Here is a 13,394-nt window from a genome sequence, read left to right as displayed (position 1 = left end):
TTTTTGTACTTCAAAGTGACCCTCCATAGTTTTTTTTTTTCCTTTTGCAGAAATTATAAATGAAATTTGACCAGAGACTGGACCCAGTTTTCTACAACAGCAGACTTGCAACAGCTCCTTCCTTACGCACTGCCTGCAGCCGAGTACTCAATTCTATCCTCCCAAGTCCAAAGACCTTTGCCTCCTCGGGCACCAGAAAAGGTGCCCAAGTTCTTCTAACCGCAGGGCGCTGGCAGCGGGTGGCGCATGCCCAGAGAGGCCGGGTAGGGCCACCGCCCCCCCCCCCCCCCAACGCGAACAGAGATTGCAGAGTCTCGCCATCTTGTCCAGCCCGCGACACAGCTGGCCCTTGCCGAAGACTACAAGTCCCGTGAGCCCCCGCGGCTGCACTTCCTACCCCTCACTGTCCGGCCCGCTCCCGCTCCCCCTCCCGGGGGCGAAGGCTCTGGCTGCAGGCTGGCGGCCGGCGGGCCAGGTAGGATTTCCGGGGGAAACTACTGTGGAAGCTGAGGAGGCGGCGGCGGCCACCCGGGTGAGTTGGATGAGCGAGGGAAAGTGAGCGGGAAGTGCGCGGGGTCTGGCTGCGGGAGCCTCTTAGACTCGGGCCGCGTTCTTGGCTCCGCGAGGAGGTCGCGGTCCGGGCGAGGGTAACGGCCGGAGCCGCGGTCGGGTCGGGCCAGGGCGGGGCGGGTTGGGCCGGGGCCGCCGCCGCCTGCTCCTGCTCCTCCTCCGCCCTCCCACAACGGTGCCGCCGTGGTTTCTCCGCCTGCCGCGCGGGCTGGCCCTCTCCGCCCCCCGCAACTTGGCGGGGCCCTTTTGTCTGGGCTGCCCCTTTGTGCCCGTGCGTGGAGTCCCCTCCTCCGGGGAGCCCGCCGGGACGCCCCTGTTGGGGACCGGTCCCTGGGGATCCGGTTACGGCAACCGGATCAGGTCAAAGTCCATTTTTCAAACCCGTCCTCTATCGGACCTCTGCATCCCGGCTGCGTAGAGCGGAGGCTCGCCCGGCAGCGGCAGACGGAATTTCTGTTGAAAATCCTCGAGGTTATTGTCTAACTCTGAAACGTCAGCCCCGCGCGGCTTCAGGGCACGAATCTCCAGGCGTCTTTCTCCGTAGGGGGATGGGCCTGTGAAAAAGAAGTGAGCCCCCTCCCCAGGAAACTGGGAAGGGACCGAATTTGCTGCGGTGTCTGCATAGGTTGCAGCGGTGATCCGGGAACCAAAGAACCAGCGCGGTTGAGCAAAATGATAGTTCACACACCTCTTGAATCTTGGAGGAAAGTGATTTATAGGGCACGGAGCAGTCTTTTCATTCATTGCACGCAGAAGAAAGCTACAGGACTTTGTTCAGCCACCCATTCCCTCGCCCCTCGTACCCGCCAGTCCTTTTATTTCTTTTGCTCGAAACAAAAAGTTGGAAGAAAATGCCTATTAATAGAAGGATCTGCGTTATGGGGAAACCAGAAACCTAGTGGCTTCTAGAAAGCAACAAAGAGACCAGTTCACCAAATTACTAGGAGCGAAGCCAGTTTGAGGAGGAAAGGTAGTAGTAGATCCTTACCGAAACCGGTGAATTGTGTGGATTTAATCAACTTTTGTTAGATAGTGGTAACTTTATGTTGAGTTGGAAGAATGCATTGCTAGATTCAGCATAAGGCAAAACTTTCTAGACGCCACTGTGGACACTCTTTTTGAAAAATAATTATGTATCTCAAGTCTCCGAAATGGGGACAACCAGGAGTTCTTTACATGAATCAGGGAAAGTTATTAGAGTTATATAAGTTAAATTCCCTCCCTAGTCAAGTTGGCAAATGAAATAAAAGTCTGTTGTACTCTATTATTTAGATATGTCATGATGGAAGTGATTTACTCTGGGAATCCCAGATTGTGTTGGTAATATTGTACAGGGATGGAGGTCTTTAATGAAGTTGTTCTTCAGTTTAATGCAGCAGTGAGTAGGGACTGGTTGTTTTCTTGGTTGTGTTTTGAAGGAGCATCTGTAGAATTGCTCTAGAAATTTTAAAAATAATCTAAGAACAGTAGTTGCTAATGACTGGCTGTTACTTGTTCAAACATGCTGTTGCTGTTAATGTTTTTTTTTTTTTTTTTAAGATTTTATTTATTTATTTATTCATCAGAGACAGAGACACAGGCAGGGGGAGAAGCAGGCTCCATGCAGGGAGCCCAATGTGGGACTGGATCCTGGGTCTCCAGGATCACACCCTGGGCTGAAGGCTGCACTAAACTGCTGAGCCACCCGGGCTGCCCTGTTAGTGTTAGTTAGTTAGTTAGTTAGTTAGTTAGAAAACTCATCATTTATATTACGTTATTTTTTGAAAGATTTTATTTATTTGAGAGAGAAAGAGAGCACAAACTGAGTGGAGGGGCAAAGGGAGAGGGGAGAGGCAGACTCCCTGCTGAGCAAGGAGCCTGAGCTAAGCTCTATCCCAGGACCCTGGGATTATGACCTCAGCCAAAGGCAGATACTTAACCGAGCCACCCAGGCACCCATATTATATATTTTCTCGCTACAGTTTCATGAGGTGGTAGTATTCATTTTACAGCTGATAAATGTTAAATTCACAGCCTCTAGAATGTTAAGTGACTTGCCCAAGGTCACACAGTTAACCTAGATAGGAAATAGTAGAGTAAACCATATTCCAGTCCAGTGCTCTTTTCATTACCTCACACCTGTTGCAGTTTTCATCATACCACCACCAACAGCTTATGATTTATTGAAATTTAAATAATGAAGAAAAATAATGGAAATATTTTATAATCAGAACAAAGTGACTTATAAGGAACTGGAGTTTCTAGAAGATAAAACAATGTCATACTAAACCATAAATCATATTCAACGTTGGTCTCATCACCTTGTTTGATGTTATGCGGTGATTATTTTGTGCTTCAAACCAATGGCAATTATATGGAGCCCTTGGGCGTGGAAGAGTGGTGAGTTACTAGGCATGGTTTTGTCTAATCATTACTAAAAAGTTTTTTTTTTTAATATTTTATTTATTTATTCATGAGAGACAGAGAAAGAGGCAGAGACATTGGCAGAGAGAGAAGCAGGCTCCCTATGGGGAGCCTGATGTGGGACTCCAGCCCAGGACCCTGGGATCATGACCTGAGACAAGGAAGATGCTCAACCACTGAGCCACTCAGGTGTCCCTCATTACTAAAAAGTTTTAGCTAATCTTTGCTTAAAGGTTTTGAAGCATATGTTGGAAAACATCTATACAGCAGTTTTGGCTGCTGGAACTAACATTGAAGAAAGAAATTAAATTCAGATACTTTTCCAGGCAATGTCAAGTCTCAAGAAAATGCCTTCTTTAGTGTTTGCTTTTTGTAAAGACTTTTATTAATCAGTTTCAAACCTGCAGCTAAATCTTGGCTTATGTCAGTACATGCCATGAATGTGACATCAGAAATAGAAACTTACTTCACCTCCTTTATTTAAATTCTTCTTAGGTAAAATGCATAACATGCCAATGGAATTGAGTCCGTACAATTGGTCTAGCCTTTCCTAACTAGTAGAAACCTGTTTTAAATTTCTTATTACGCCATCATGATGGAAAGAAATTTTTTTCCCTTGTGTGTTTTACTATTGGACCACTTTATTTTCAAATTAATCCATTCATTCAGTTGATATATATTTACTGAAAGCCTGTTGTGTTCTAGACACTGGAATCAGATTCCTGGAAATGCAGGAATCCGATCCTAAGGACCATGCAATGAAAACAAAATTCTTTTCCTTGAGGCTTATAGGCTGATTGGGGGGGTGGGGGGGTGGTTGGAAGAGTCAGGCAGTAGATAAGTACTAAATAAAAATTCTCCCTCATTCATTCATGTGCCACCTTTAGCAGTGACCTCTTTGAAGTTTAGTTTTCTAATCTTTGACATGGGTATAATCATCCTGCTCTATCTGTGGAATTATTGTAGAATAATTTCCAGGAGTAAATTATGGAATTTTAAGGAATAATTGTGGAATTATTTCCAGGAGTAGGGTATTTGGTCACATTATAACGTTTAGAAAAGGAAAAGGAGCATTGGAAGAAGGTTGTTTATAAAGAAAGAGACAGAATGAGTAGATACTCTGGCCTAAGAGAGTGTAATGTTTCCTTTTAGGACATTCCGTGACCATTAGTCACCTCTTCATATGGGCCACCATGACCCTTTGTGCACTCATCAAATAAACCCATTATATTTGTTCTGTATCATCACAGTTAAAGGTCTTAAATGCCAAGGACTGCGTCCTAGGCTATATCCTTACTGCTTAGCACATAGGTCCAGGTATTTTGTTGGAATTTTATAAATGTTTGTTGAATGAGTGAACAAATAACAAAAGTGGTCAGAGGCAGTTGTGGAGAATACCAGGACACAAATGCAGTGCCAAAAATGGTTTATTCAGCAGGTTTTTGTTTTGCCCATCATGTGCTAGGATCTGGGTTATGTTCTGGAGGTACAGACATGTTACAGTATTGAGCCTCTGCCTTGAAAAGCTTACATTACAGTACCTGAGAGTGGTTAAGTGTTCAGTAGATCTGTGTTACAGTATAGGAAAGGGACTGAGTGATTCTGATTTGGTAGACTGTGAAGGAAGGCATTACAGAGGAAGTGATTTTGGAGCTTGTTCTTGAGGGGTGAATAAGAATTCACCCAGTAGACCTGTTACTATTAAGGTTATTCCAGCCTGACTCCCCCAAGCACCACCACGCCTGATCAGCCAGAGGAAGCAGTTTGGCATAGGAATGGATGGGGGAAAGTTTGAGGTGTGTGTCTGGGAAAGAGTGAAGTCTGGTACAGCTAAGAGGGTTTTGGAGTTGGTTTTTAACATTTTTTGGTTCAGATGCCCTCTCAGAAATTTGAGAAAAGCAATAAATTTTCACCCAGACAACTGCACATACACAAAGATGCATATAATTTTAGAGGGTTATGAAATACTTAGGGGGTCTCTGGACCCCTGGGCTTGAACAGTTAATAGAGTGGCTGGTGAAAGGAAAGTTTGATGGTCAGTTGCTGAGAAGGATTCACAGTGCTTTGCTAAGGCATTATGCTTAGGGAATTGTTATACCCTCAAAGGTTTTTAGAGCAGGTAATTGCCATAATCTGATCTGTTTTGAAAGGTGTTTGCTGTCTTAGGGTAGGTTAGGGGGTTTAGGAAGATACTTAGAGTAAGTGCTAGAAGAGTTGGATTTTGAGGGACTTTTTGTTTGATTTGATTTTAAAAGATGGGAAAGATTTGACATCTTTGAAGGTGAAGGAAAAGGAACCGCATAGAGGCAGATACTGAAGATTGGCACAAAAGAAATGGGAGATGATAAAGAAGCCTTGGAAGGAGATAAAATTGAGAGCTGATGGAGTGGTGAGCCTTGAAAGTGAAACATGAAGAAAGAATGGAGGAAGATGTGTTTGGAAGTGATGGAGATGGGAATTAAAATTGGAGTAGTCACCAGCCACTTACCCTGTACACTGATCTAGGTACCTTTTTTTTTTAAGTAAGCTCTACAACCAGTTGTTTTTTTTTTTTTTTTTTTTTAAGATTTTATTTATTCATTCATGAGAGACACAGAGAGAGAGAGAGAGAGAGGCAGAGGCAGAGAGACACAGGCAGAGGGAGAAGCAGGCTCCATGCAGGGAGCCCGATGTGGGACTCTATCCTGGGTCTCCAGGATCACACCCTGGGCTGCAGGCGGCGCTAAACCACTGCACCACCGGGGCTGCCCCTCTACAGCCAGTTTGGGACTTAAACTCATGACCTCAAAATCAAGAGTTGCATGCTTCACAGACTGAGTTAGGCACCTTAGATACACTTATATGTGTTATTTAATTTTCCAAAAATTCTGTAGAGTGGGTGGGCATTCCCATTTGACAGTTGAAGAAATGGCTCAGAGAGATTAACTTCATTTCCCAAAAGCACCATATAAGTAATGGAAGAGATCTGGAATCCAGATATATTTTGACTGCAAAGCTCAGGATCACAATTTCTGCCTTATAAGGTCTGTTAATGTCTAGTGACCTCTTTTTTATCTTTCTTTTCAAAGGAAGGGGTTAAGTTATCTTCAGAATGATAAAAGGCTAGATAGAGTGGGTTAGCCAACTTCAGAAACGGTTAAAGTTTTGGAATAGCAGTTGTGGAAAAGGTAAGGGAGCCAACCAAAGATGAGTGAATGGGCCACTGACCAGCAGTTAGGGCCTAGCTGAGATTAGACACGAACTTTCCGCTAATACTTGCATTCTGTCTCCTGTATTCTCAGCAAAACAGCATCTATTGAGTGCCATCGATTGGTATGAGCCTTAGAAGAAAACACACTATATTGTCGTAGAAGGCTTTGGTGTCATCATCTCTAAGCAGGTCACAAGCCTTGTGCTTCAGTTTTCTCATTTCTTAAAAGAGTACTCTGGATTAGTTGGTCTCTCAAATTCTAAGATTTTATGATTTGCAACCAAAAACATTCCAGGGGATTTTAGGAGAGGAAGTGTGTTTAGTGTCGGTTTGATTTTTAGGGAAGAGGTGGTTAAAACTATACAGCTTTCAGATTCGAGCTTGATTTTTCAGTTTAACTTCTCTGTTATGTTTAAAACACGAGGTGTTGGGATCCCCGGGTGGCTCAGTGGTTTGGCGCCTGCCTTTGGCCCAGGGCGCGATCCTGGAGTCCTGGGATCGAGTCCCGCGTTGGGCTCTCTGTGTGGAGCCTGCTTCTCCCTCTGCCTGTGTCTCTGCCTCTCACTGTGTGTCTCTCATGATAAGATAAATACAATCTGTAAAAAAATAAAATAAAACACGAGGTGTTGGTTTTGACCATCTATCTGAAAGCTCTGACCTATTTACTCAATATAATATGTTTCCTATCTTTGGAGTCTGAAGACCTGGGTTCTACTTCCATTTCTACCATGTTGTCACTGATTATTCAAGTCAGCTAACCTCCTTAAACTTTAGGTTCCTCATCTGTTAAAAGGGATAATAATCACTTCTTTGGGGATGTGAGATAAGAATATAAGTAAGAGGTCTTTGTAAACTGTGTGGTGTTTAATAAATATGAGAAAATATCAGACCTGGCAAAGGGAAAAGTAGTATTGTGATGAGTGCTATAGGTGCATCCTTCTATTCAAGTGTACTGAGTGGCAAGGGAAATCTCTCAGGATGTGAGCTGTCAGTGCACTGATTTAGAAATTTATTTGTAGTATGTGATGTTACTGGATATTTTTGTCAGGTAAACATTTCAAATCAAATCTAATTTTAGTAAAATCTGTGGCCAAAAAACTCTCATTGTTAAAATTCCCTACGTTTATTCTTTCAGATGTGAACTTGTTAGTCACATTTCCAGGAGTACTATTTAGTTAAGTGTTGACTGTATTTTATTTAAGAATAGAAAACAATCGGACAGCCCCGGTGGCCCAGCGGTTTAGCGCCGCCTTCAGCCTGGGGTGTGATCCTGGAGACCCCGGATCGAGTCCCATGTTGGGCTCCCTGCATGGAGCCTGCTTCTCCCTCTGCCTGTGTCTCTGCCTCTCTCTCTCTCTCTCTCTCATGGAGCCTGCTTCTCCCTCTGCCTGTGTCTCTGCCTCTCTCTCTCTCTCTCTCTCTCTCTCTGTCATGAATAAATAAATAAAATCTTAAAAAAAAAAAAGAATAGAAAACAATCTTATGATTGTCTGACAAAACTTAAGTGCTCTTGCTTATTAATTTGTTTCCTCTGTGGATGGCTGATTCTGGTGGAACTCGACATGTTCAGTTTCTTAGTGAGAACTCCCCTTCCCCATCTTTACCCCGCAACACACCATCGAGTTGATTACCAATGTACTTGATTCTCTCTATGCAGCTGCTTATTCTCTCCTTTGCACTTTGGTAGGAAATACAGTATGAAAAATTGGTGTAAAAGATTAATGATTCCTCCTTACCTTGAGTGATCCCAGAGCACTTTAACCGTGTCTCTGTAGGTCACTTTTCCCTCTTGACTTTACCTCTTTACTCTCCCAGCTAACAGTATCTGTTTGTGGAAATAAACTGGAAGATTCCTGTGTTGTGGATTTTCATTTAACTATTACAAATAAGGCTGCCACATAGGTTTTGTATGTATAACTTTTTTTCTTTTAAAATAAAATTACTAGGGATCCCTGGGTGGCGCAGCGGTTTGGCGCCTGCCTTTGGCCCAGGGCGCGATCCTGGAGACCCGGGATCGAATCCCACGTCGGGCTCCCGGTGCATGGAGCCTGCTTCTCCCTCTGCCTGTGTCTCTGCCCCTCTCTCTCTCTGTGACTATAATAAATAAATAAAAAATTTAAAAAAAAATAATAAAATAAAATAAAATAAAATAAAATAAAATAAAATAAAATAAAATAATAAAATAAAATAAAATAAAATTACTGGACAGCCTGGGTGGCTCAGTGGTTTACTGCTGCCTTCGGCCGGGGTGTGATCCTGGAGACCCAGGATCGAGTCCCACATCAGGCTCCCTGAATGGAGCCTGCTTCTCCCTCTGCCTGTGTCTCTGCCTCTCTCTCTCTCTCTCTGTTTCTCATGAATAAATAACATTTAAAAATAAAAAAATAAAATAAAATTACTGGGGGGCACCTGAGTGGCTCAGTCAGTTGAGCATCACACTTGATTTTGGCTCAGGTCCTGATCTCAGGGTTGTGAGATTGAGACCAACAGTAGGCTCCACACTCCTGCACTCAGCTGGGGTGGGCTTAAGATTCTCTCTCCCTCTCCCTCTGCCCCTCCCCCCCAATCTTGCACATGCGCACACACTCTCGCTGTCTCAAAATGAAATAAAATACTTTTTAAAAAACCTTGTCATCTTAAAAAAATGAAATTACTAGATCAGCAAATATGAACATTTATATAGTGCTTGATTGGTATTACCAAACTGCTGACATCAGTCTCTTCTAATTTGCAGTGCCACTAATAGTTTACAGTACATGTTTATTCACAACCGACCTTATTAATAATGGATTTTAATATTTTAAAATAAATATATTTCCAGCTTAATAGTTGTAAATGATACGTAAGTACTGCTTTAACTTTAAAAGTTTTTGAGTATTGCGGATGCATACTGTTTTAACATTTTAATTATTAGGACAGTGAAACATTTATTCCTATGACTGTAAATTCTTTTCTTTTTGCTCATTTATCCGTTTGGGTCTTTATGGCCTTAGATACTTTTGTAAGCCTTTTATTGTAGATGTTAATTTATTTTCAAGTATATTGAAAGATTTCCCCCATCTGTGGTATTTGTTTTTTATTTTCTTACAGATTTTAATTTTTTTAAATTTATTTTTTAAAGATTTTATTTATTCATGAGAGACACAGAAAGAGGAGAGACATAGACAGAGGAGGAAGTAGGCTTCCTGTGGGGAGCCTGATATTGGACTTGATCCCCAGACCATGACCTGAGCCAAAGGCAGATGCTTAACCATTGAACCACCCAGGCACCCAAAGATTTTTTTATTTTTAAGTAATCTCTACATATAATGTGGGGCTCGAATTCATGATCCTGAGATCAAGAGTCACATGTTCTTCCAACTGAGCCAGCTAGGTGCTTCTATTTTTGTTTTGTTTTGACAGAAACCTTCATGCCACAGCCACTCACTGTTTCCATTGTAATTTCTTATATTTCTTCCATCATTAGAAAAATTATTTCTCCTTAGATGGATTAAATACTTTATGAATTCCTCAACTTCTGTTTCTATTAGTCTTTTTTTTTTTTTTTTAACTTTTGGAAAAGTCAATTTTAATGTATGGGATAAAAATGTTCTAAGTTAATTTTTTTCATAATGGTATATATACAGTTATTTTTACTAGCAGTTGTTTTGTGAGGACATTTGGAGCTTTGGAAGACACTAAAGTATTCATTTTAATCTTGAGCTACTAATATCTACCTAGATCATTAGAAATTAAAAATTGTCACTTCATATAAGGTGTCAAGGTTATTTTAAAAATAATAAGGTATATTTTTCACACTAGTGTTGAAGATGTATTCCGTTCTTATTTACCTCAGAATTGGGTTCATAGAGAAATGGTTGTTCTTTTGGGGGTTAATTGTTTATTAAATAAGATTAAAAACTGGAGCCCTGAAACACTCCCTCCTCCTCTAGTGAGTGACAAGAAGAAAAGGGAGAATTTCTAAGGGAGACTTACCTCTTCTTCCCTTTCCTCATGGCTAAATCCCTATTAAAAATGCTTTCAGTAGATACTGAGAGTAACTGTATAGAACAAGCCACAGGGTGTGAAGAGTACTTCCATTTCCTCTCACTTGCACACACCCTCCTGTTCCTTTCACTGAATTTAAATTTGAGGGAGAACTTTAGGATTCAGGATATGGGTTTGTCTTTGCTTTATGTATTAAAAGGTAACACAATGCCTCTTACCTATTGGTGATACCAATAAGATTGGGAATTTTTCTAACAGTCTTATATGCTCTAATGTTTATATAAAAGTAGATAACTGGCTTCTGGAACAGCATCTTTATGTAATTGGGAGAGGGCTTCATCCTTTCACTTTAGCCACAGGCCAATAAGAACCATTTTGTTAAATGAATGTATCTTTGCAATCTGTAGCATGAGATAAATAAGTCTGTTTGTTTGCAACTACAATAATCCTTGCACACTTAGAATTTACCATGTTAACCTTCTTTAAGAGTACAATTCAGTTGCATTAAGCACCTTCACAACATTGTGCAGCCATCTCTACTATCCACTTGCAAAACTTTTCCATCATCTCAAACTGAAACTATCCAATAAATAGTACTTCCCATTGTCTTCCCCTCTCAGCTGGTGATAACCTTTATTCTACTTTGTGTCTCTATGAATTTGCCTATTCTAGGTGTCTCAAATAAGTGGAATCATACAATATTTGTCTTTTTGTGTCTTGAGTATTTCTTTGTATTTTTTAAGCTATCTCCTCTTTGTCCTTACAGAGAGAAGAAAATTTATTTTTTAGCAGTCAGAAGCTCCGCTCTAGCCTCTTAACTCTCTGTTTAACTGTCTTTAGGGCATTGGTGTTAAGGAATTAATAATAAAAGGTTTAAGGGATTTGGTAAATAAAGTATTTTTGTGTGTGCTAGTGCTTTTGGAGGGCAGAACAGAAAGGGAAAAATTAAAGAGCAGTTGTTGAGCAACTTTTTCCTTTTAACTAGAAGAGATTAAAAGGGTTAACCTCTTACACATCAATTATGCCACATTAAATTCCTGTAAGTAATGACCCTATATTTATTTTATGAGATATTTATACTTGGTATTACCATGATCCAGACATACACAAAACTTTTTTTAAAGTCTATTTAAGTCCATCTTTCAACAGATCATTTCTATGAGGTTTCCAACACCATAGAAATCTATGTAACCAAACTTCACCTATTAGAAAGAAACTATAATTGCCTGAAGTCCAAATTTAGTCCCAATTATTTGAGGAGAAGAAATTATATGATTAATTCTGATCTGCGTTATCTTGAAAGTAGGATAACCCTTTCTGAGATCTGTATTTTTCCTGAAAATAATATCCTTTGTAATTCACTAATGATATTTCCTTGAGAGTACTTTTGATTATCAGTGAGCCACACCTCTATTTTAAAGAGCTGATTCATGCGTCTTAGTGGTAACAGAAAAGACTGTGTTTAACTAGGAAGAGGAGGAGGTTAGTTTTTCTTGAAAGGGGTATTAGTCCAATTTTTTTTTTTTTTTTTTTTTTTTTTTTTTTAGGTAGGCTCCCTGCCCAATGTGGAGCCCAACACAGGGCTTGAACTCACAACCATAAGATCAAGACGTGAGCTGACATCAGTAGTTGGACACTTACCTGGGTGAGCCACCCAGTTGCCCCTAGTCCCATTTTTAAGTCTTTACCCTTAAGTAGTATGTTAGGTTTTATTGTGCTTAAAAATAAACTCTTCCTAAGTGTAACTTTTTTTTTGAACAGACTTTAAAAAACAAAAATTTTTTTCTGTCACTAATAGCTTTCATTCTTTGTTTCATTTTGAATGTCCAAGATAGCCTCGAGTTTAAATACAGATATAAACGAATATGCCAAGAATATATAGTTTTTCCTAGCAGGATATATACTTTTTGAGATATTGTTGGTGTCCCGGTTGAACCAATACTAGAAGGAAGAAGACAGTGGAACAGTATTTTCAAAATACTAAAAGAAAAAAAATCTATCAACCGAGAATTGTGTATCAGTAAAACCATTATGTCAAAAATAAATTTAAAAGAAAAATTTCAAACAAGGGAACTGAGAACATATTCCCATAGAACCTCTCCAGAGGAACTTCTGAAGGATATACTTCAGGAAAAAGGAAACTCTTGTTTCTTGGAAACAAGAGTCTGAGGTGCACAAGGGAATGATGAGCAAAGAATAAATGTACAATAAAGAAACATCTTATTTATAGATATAAAAATGGGACATACTTGGGGTGCCTGGGTGGCTCAGTCGGTCATAATCCTGAGGTCCTGGGATCAAGCCCCACATCAGGCTCCCTGCTCAATGGGGAATCTGCTACTCCCTCTCTTTCTTTCTGTGGGCTCACGCTCTCTCTCTGTCCAATAAATAAATAAATAAAATCTTTTTAAAAAATGGAAAACACTCAAATATAAATAGAGAAGGGGTTTGAAGTGAAAGCATTCCAAGAGTTCTTATATAATTAAGGAGTAAAGATACTAAATTAACTTTAGACTTAAGGTAAAATATTCATATTAGTCTTTTAGAGGTAATAATAAAAGAATAGTAACAGAATAAAGATAAGTAGAAATGAGGAAAAGGAATGAGAAAAAAATTGATACAGCAGAAGAGAAAAAAAAAACTAAAGAGTGGAACTAATGAAAAATAGAAAATACGGTGGTTAAAAGGAATACAAAATATCTCTTAATCACAGTAGAAATAAATTAGATGTTTTCCCCAAAAACTCTATTTAAAAGACAAAGATGGTCCAAATAGAGAAGTAATAAAGGAGACTGAATAAATGAGAGATAAACTATTCATGGATTAGAACACTTAGTATTATAAAGAAGACAGTTCTCCCTAGTTTGATTTTTTTTTTTAAATTTTATTTATTTGTTCATGAGAGACACAGAGAGAGAGAAAGAGAGGCAGAGACACAGGCAGAGGGAGAAGCAGGCTCCATGCACCGGGAGCCCGATGCAGGACTCGATCCCAGGTCCCTGGGATCATGCCCTAAGCTGAAGGCAGACGTGCAACTGCTGAGCTACCCAGGCGTCCCTCCCTAGTTTGATTTGATTTGATTTTTTAAAAAGATAATTATGTATGTATGTATGTATGAGAGACAGAGGCAGAGGGAGAAGCAGCAGGCTCCTTGTGGAGCAGGGATCCCCACACGGGACTCAATCCCAGGATCCTGGGACCACAACCTGAGCTGAAGGCAGACACTTAACTGACTGAGCCACCC

At 40.5% G+C, this 13,394-nt stretch overlaps 1 protein-coding gene across 8 annotated transcripts in view; it reads left to right on the top strand.

Annotated features, from left to right (window-relative positions):
- The first annotated feature begins 300 nt into the window (after positions 1 to 300).
- PHACTR4 (phosphatase and actin regulator 4) overlaps positions 301 to 13,394 on the top strand; it is a 98,144-nt gene continuing 85,050 nt past the window's right edge. For 2 of the 8 annotated variants that reach the window (XM_072827526.1, XM_072827523.1), the window contains exon 1: positions 301 to 532. The gene's annotated coding sequence lies outside the window, so the exon portion shown is untranslated. Of the gene's footprint in view, positions 533 to 11,697; positions 11,796 to 13,394 lie in introns of all 8 variants that reach the window. The other 6 variants (XM_072827527.1, XM_072827525.1, XM_072827524.1 and 3 more) reach the window with 5 other exon arrangements.

Source organism: Canis lupus, chromosome 5 (assembly GCF_048164855.1).
Source record: "Canis lupus baileyi chromosome 5, mCanLup2.hap1, whole genome shotgun sequence".
Taxonomy (NCBI): Eukaryota; Metazoa; Chordata; class Mammalia; order Carnivora; family Canidae; genus Canis; species Canis lupus.
Note: the sequence above shows the minus strand (reverse complement) of the source record. Positions and strands in the feature narration are given on the sequence as shown.